The sequence below is a fragment of the Gavialis gangeticus genome, unplaced genomic scaffold (assembly GCF_001723915.1).
Source record: "Gavialis gangeticus isolate Ggan-Ray unplaced genomic scaffold, GavGan_comp1, whole genome shotgun sequence".
NCBI lineage: Eukaryota > Metazoa > Chordata > Crocodylia > Gavialidae > Gavialis > Gavialis gangeticus.
Genome location: NW_017729034.1, coordinates 45,850,334 through 45,856,480, shown reverse-complemented (window position 1 = coordinate 45,856,480; position 6,147 = coordinate 45,850,334). Strand labels below are relative to the sequence as shown.

Sequence of the window (6,147 nt, the reverse complement as noted above, 5' to 3'; positions counted from 1 at the left end):
GGCCCCCCCCCCCCCCCCCCCCCCCAAACCCATCCACCCACCACTTGGTATGGAGATGATGAGCATCTAAAGAAAAGGTTCATGAATATCTATGGGGACCACTGTGTGGCTGGAATGCCTGTGGGAGTGTAAGTAAGTTATGGTACTCCCTTCTTCCTCTAAAAAGCAATAAAAATGAAAATATAAGGACAGATCTTTTCCTGGTGTAAACTGTCATAACACCATTGAAGTTGGTGCCAAGATCTGACTTACAGTTTTTACAATGAGTTATGTTTCTCTGAGGTTCAATGACTGACATATGCAATAAATATTCCACTGAGAGTGGATGGCTTAGCATTGTGGAAATACCCTCTCATGAAAATACAAGGATTTTCTTTGTGACAATACATGCCCCTTGAATACTGCTGATATTTATACCTATGGGCACAGTCAGAAGATTTTGGTGTCTATATCTTACAAAGGTATCATATTAGATACTTAGAAAGGTATCTAATACTTATATTTGAGGAACAGAATCTTGACCCTAATGAAGTCAAAGGAAAAACTCCTTTTGACTTCACTAGGGTCAGGATTTTCCCATTTGCTTTTTGATAGCACGGTAATTGCTTCTTTCTACCTGTGTTTGTTGTATCAAGTTATTCTCTGTAGCTAATAAGGAAAAGTAGAGTATCGAGACATTTATCACTGCTAGGATGCTGTCTGTAAACATTTGCTGACAATAAAATCTTTCTGTGACAGGTCTAAGACCTTTTCTTTCATTAACTGCTTGTGGTTAACAGCATAACTCAGTTGTGATCATGTTTATAAAATCTTTTGCAACAACATCACTCCTTTACTTTTGTTTGAGTGAGAAAAGGTTTTAGTTTTAATAAGGCTACACCGTGAGCTGAATTTCTGGCATAGTTTTAATGCCCTCAGACATGGAATACAAAGGGACAGCAATTGCCTGTTTATAATAGCAACTTCTTATCCAATTTCTGTGAATGTGAAACAAATTGTTAATACAATAACTCACGTAAAGACCTTCACAGATGGCATTTTCTAAGGTGTACCCTGATATTGCAGACGCACTAAAAATGCATGTGTTTAAACAAAGCAGTCAGGCATTTATATGCAAAAGATAAACAGAGAAGTATGTAGTCTTGGTATCTCTTAGCTATGAGCTGAGAGAAAACGCAAAGAAAAATGATGCAAGGTTCAGACCAAATTCATTTTTCTGAAGTTTTCTACTGCTTCTGCTCAATTGTGGCAGATGAAATAAAGCAGAAGTGGAAAATACCAGCTGGAGAGAAAATTATTGAAGACAAACTGTTGAATACAGTAGCAATAAAAAGATAAATGCACCTGAAATTTACACTTAAAGCATAGTTCTGTCAGTAGTTCTCTTGCAGTTTTCTTAACAGCAGAGTGTTTGGTAGCAACACTATAGTCAAGGTTAAGTTGAGCATTCCATCCTAAATCACTGTCTGTCTTGTTTATAATGTTCTCAAAAATGTACTGTTTAGGCTAAAAATTTTTGTGCTGGGTTTCAGACTGAAGGCAAGTTTTTTTTTTTAAAGTCTGTACAATATCCACGAAACCATTTTTATGTACATTAACCTTTTTTTTCCCCAAGAAACTATTTTGCATTTTAAGAGATTGCTGTGTAGTAGCCAAACCGTTTTGCCTGAAATTCAACCTTGTCTGATATGTTCTCTTCAGAAAGAAATCATGTCTCATACATTTGCATGAAATTGGTACCGGATTAAGCTCTGTTATATGGGTAGAACCCCCTTAATAAAATGTCGATGTCAGTTTTGAATGGATAAACTTTAAGCAATCTCATGCTGACTCCTCCCCTCTATATTTTTAGTGCGCCCATACATTCCAGTCAGGGACATTTTGAGAGCTCTGCAAATGTATCTACCAGTATATGTTACCCACCACATCACATACACTTTAAAATAGGTTACCAGCTGGGAAGTGCCAAAGAAAGGCTGCCACATCTGCCCTGACTTCTTCTAATGTCAGTTTGAATGGAGCCTCCCAAACTCCATGTAGGCCTGTCAAGTTTTCTTTTTGGCACATACACATATGCATGTACATTCATGTAAGTAGCTCCATGCCCTGAAAAACAGAGTGCACTCTGGAACATTAGGCATATGCAACTGCAGAGAACCCTATATAAGGGTTCACCCTTATTGTGTGCAACCTCTTGCCTTAAGAGAGAAATAAAAAATCCTCAAATACATTATTATATTTCTCTTGGGTAAAGTGAGATTAGATGTAATCATCACATATGTGAGCAAGTTGCTAGCAATTGAAAGAATGCAGAAAAAAACAGTGCTGGAAGTGATGCATTTTTTCCCCTCAGTGTTAGCACTGAACTTATAGCATATCCAGAGTTAGTGACACTGTGCAACTGGAGGAGAACATCAAAACCACTTTTGATTATGCAGAAGCAGTAGCAAGAGGACCAAATCTGATATTTTTTCTCAAATATGAATTTGCAGTTCCATGTTCAGGTGAAATGCTTACAAAATCCTAGATATTTGATATTGTTCAGTAAGAAGTTTTCTGGTCCTCCTTAGCATGCCAAGCTACCTATCTGTGTATTTATTTATATTTACCCCTTTTCTCAGAAATCAATTCCTTTTATTCTCCCATTCTGTTTTTATTAGTGTATATGTTTGGTTTTTCTCTGAATTCTTTCTGGCTTCACTGTCTCTTGGTAGAAATGAAATGCCCAGCATCAAATGTTGGGACTTGGGACTCTTCAGCCTGGAGAAGAGAAGGCTCGGGGTGGGGGGGAATTGGTGGCAGCCTACAAGTATATAAGGGGCGCGCATCCAGACCTGGGAGAACAGTTGTTCACCAGGGCTCCCAAAGGATAACAAGGTCTCATGGCCAGAAACTCCTGGAAAGCTGATTTAGACTAGACATAAGAAAAAGCTTCTTTGCAGTCCATGTATCCAGGGTCTGGAACAGACTCCCCACACCCCAGAGGTCGTGCAAGCACCTACACTGGACTCATTCAAAAGGTGTCTGGATGCTTATCTTGCTGGGATCATTTGACCCTAGCAGACTTCCTGCCTATGGCAGGGGGCTAGACACAATCTCATGAGGTCCCTTCCAGCCAGATGTCTATGAAATTTATTAAATCTATTAAATGTGTTGTTTGAAATTTGGTTGTGCTTGTGCCTAATTAGAGAGAAAGCAGCACCTTTATTTCCCTTGATGTCCAATGAAGGGAGAGAGAAGTGCTGGGCAAGAGCACCTACGCAATATTTCTGAGGACTGGAGAAGACAAGTCAGGGAGGGAAAGAAGCTGCATAAAAACCTAAAGAGAGAGAGGATTAGGCAAGGAAAAATCTATGAAGAAGGCAATTTTAAATCTTTTCCTGCAAATCCAGAGGAAAGTGCTTTTCTCCCAAAGGGAGATCCTGCTGAGTAAGGAGACATATTCATCATTTAAAAAAAAAATTAAAGTGCAGCCATTTTCTAGGACAGTCAAATACATAGGGAGTAAATCCTTGCTTAGAGTATAGTTGCATACACATTGCATTCTTGCTGTGTCTTCCATCGATCTGGAGAGCAGAGTCTGTGTTTCATCACTTGTGGAGTTGTACTTTTCATTAAAAAAAATAAGTGAGGAAAAATTATTGTTTGTAATGAAGGGATTTTTTTTAAGTATGTTATCTCTGGCTGAAGGTGGTAACAAGGCTTTCAGGGTTCATTTTAAATTAGAGTAAAAAAAAAAGTCCACTACCTTAAAATGCCAATATAATTTGAGAAGACTTATAGTTTTACTAAAATTTGCTGGACCTTTCAGTGAATTAAAAGAAACGCCACTGCACCAGGACAAAAAAGTTAATCAGCCCTCTGTCTCCCTTTTTTGGGGTAGCATGCAATGCACAGGAGCTCCTCTTGTATCTCTCCCCACTCTGTCCCCCTGTTGCTTCAAGTCACCCAACTTGCTGCAATATTAAAAGATTAGAGGAAGAGTTAAAAGGAGGGTCTGGAGGGCCTCTAAATGTGTGTGAAATAGATTGATAAGATGTTCATCTTGATCCTCACATTTAGCAGTTCCAGCAATTAGAATTCAACTGACCCCTGGATGTGTGCGAAAGAAGAGCATACACACAAAGGCCCACCTTCTGGCATAACTGTTCAAGTCTCTGCATGCACCTCACACTTAAGTTTGAGAATTTAGTTTAACTGACTCCATCCAACCTTTTAAACTCCCAAGATAAATCTTTGACATTTTAAAAATAATCTGTAAACTCCAAAAATGTACTTCATGCTGGCCTGTAATAGTTGCCCGTTCCCGTAAGAATAGCAGTTAAGCTGGCACCTGGCGTGTCACACTGTGTACATCTAGATGAAAGGGAGATTCCTGGCCAACATGTCTCCACAGCTCATTGATCTCTCTCTGCAGAAAGACTGGTATGTCTCCCTACAGATTCCTTGGCAGGATGATTTAAAACTTGCTGTTGAGCAATTTTAAGTCTGGCATTAGGTATCTGAGCACTGCACGGTAAGGAGCACACAAGTTAGCTGCCACTGTTGCTTGCAAAAAAGGGCATTAAATCACATAGCATGAGCTATGTCTTCCCAAAACAATCTAAAGGATCTTTTGTTAACACTTATAATAAGAACCAGTGAATTAGACCTGAGAAGGAGAGATCTGGGGACACTGGGGAATATTTGCTTAGAAAGTAATGTAGGAGAAGAAGGAAGGGTAGAAAGTGGCCACAGTATACCTTCTGTATATCATTCCTGTGAGGATGAAAATAGGTAGCATTGCCTAGGAAGACCATGATTCCAAACTGATGTAAAATTATTTTTTATTCTCTGCATGATGGAAATCATAAGGGTTGCTGGGGAGAGTCATGTTAAAAAATTAATATTGTTTATATATTTGCTTATTTACGACTGCTGACCTCATTACTAGTACATTTTTATTTCTCACTGATCAACCTAGGATTCAATGTAGCTAGTTCTTACCTTTACCTTATATGACAGCAATATATGAGAACAGAATGCATCTTATGTGCCTCGTAACTGCATTTTTTCTTATGAGACATCATGTTTTTTCATGTTTCTTAATGTTGGAAATGGCTTCTAAAGAGATTGTGTTTATATTTTAATACAAGGAAGTTAAAGTTATTTTAAATAAACATGAATATGTCAAAAAAAGAAACGCACTAATATTACAAAAAGGTACTTCACAAAGAGCAGGCTATAGGAAAAGTAGCAACCCAAAATTTCAGCAAATGTGTTCCTTTCCTTGCACGCTACAGTCTGTGTTGTGTTAAAATGTAAGGTAGTGGGATGTTTTCTTGTTTGGAATGAGTTATCACTTCTAAATTCTGTTTCTGAGGAGTTGACTTCCTAAAAAGAACAACCTCTTTGACCTAAAATTCTTGATACCAGGTGGGAGTTAATTTTTGAAACTATTAGACTAAACCTTCATTTTGCAATTTTAGGTAATGTAAGACAAGTGAAATAGTGAATGTTCTCCATTAATGTATATACAGCGATGAGGCAGCTCACATGATTATGGAGTACAAGATATAGGTTAGCCTCATAATCCCCTGCCTCATTAAATGCTTTTTTTCTTTGGGTTTGCAGCCCATGTGAGAACAGATTTGAGAATGCTCTAACCACAGCAAGTCAAGGAACTTGCCCTTTTTTCTATTCCTAAGATAATGTATGGCAATATAATACATAGCTGTGTAGGACAGAGGTTACATACGATGCATATGTTAATGCAGTTTATGCCTGAAAAGATTCTTGGCATTTTCTTTTAGGCCATAGTCCTGTAATTTAGGTGCATAGGAGTTCATCCCATTGAACTCAATTGGCTCTACTTGGATGTATATGTTGGTCACTTGTATAAGTGAGCCCAGGATCAGGGCCCCATTTTATATCAACCTATACTGGATGTGTAAGTGAGACTCATCGTAAATGAACAATCCTTGAAATACTCTTCAGTATTTATTGACCAGGTGCATATTGCTTTCATGAAAATTTGAAAAACTTCATATATTTTCTGGCTACAAAATGATATTACTGAATAATGAAAGTAGATTTCCCCCCCCCCCCCCCCCCATGTAGGGGGGACACGGGATTTTTAATGTATAAAAAGCTAACTTTCGAAAACCA

The 6,147-nt window shown here is 38.2% G+C and overlaps 1 protein-coding gene across 1 annotated transcript in view; it reads left to right on the top strand.

The window, feature by feature from the left end:
- Positions 1 to 6,147, top strand: part of FMN2 (formin 2) — a 348,730-nt gene that overhangs the window by 323,540 nt on the left and 19,043 nt on the right.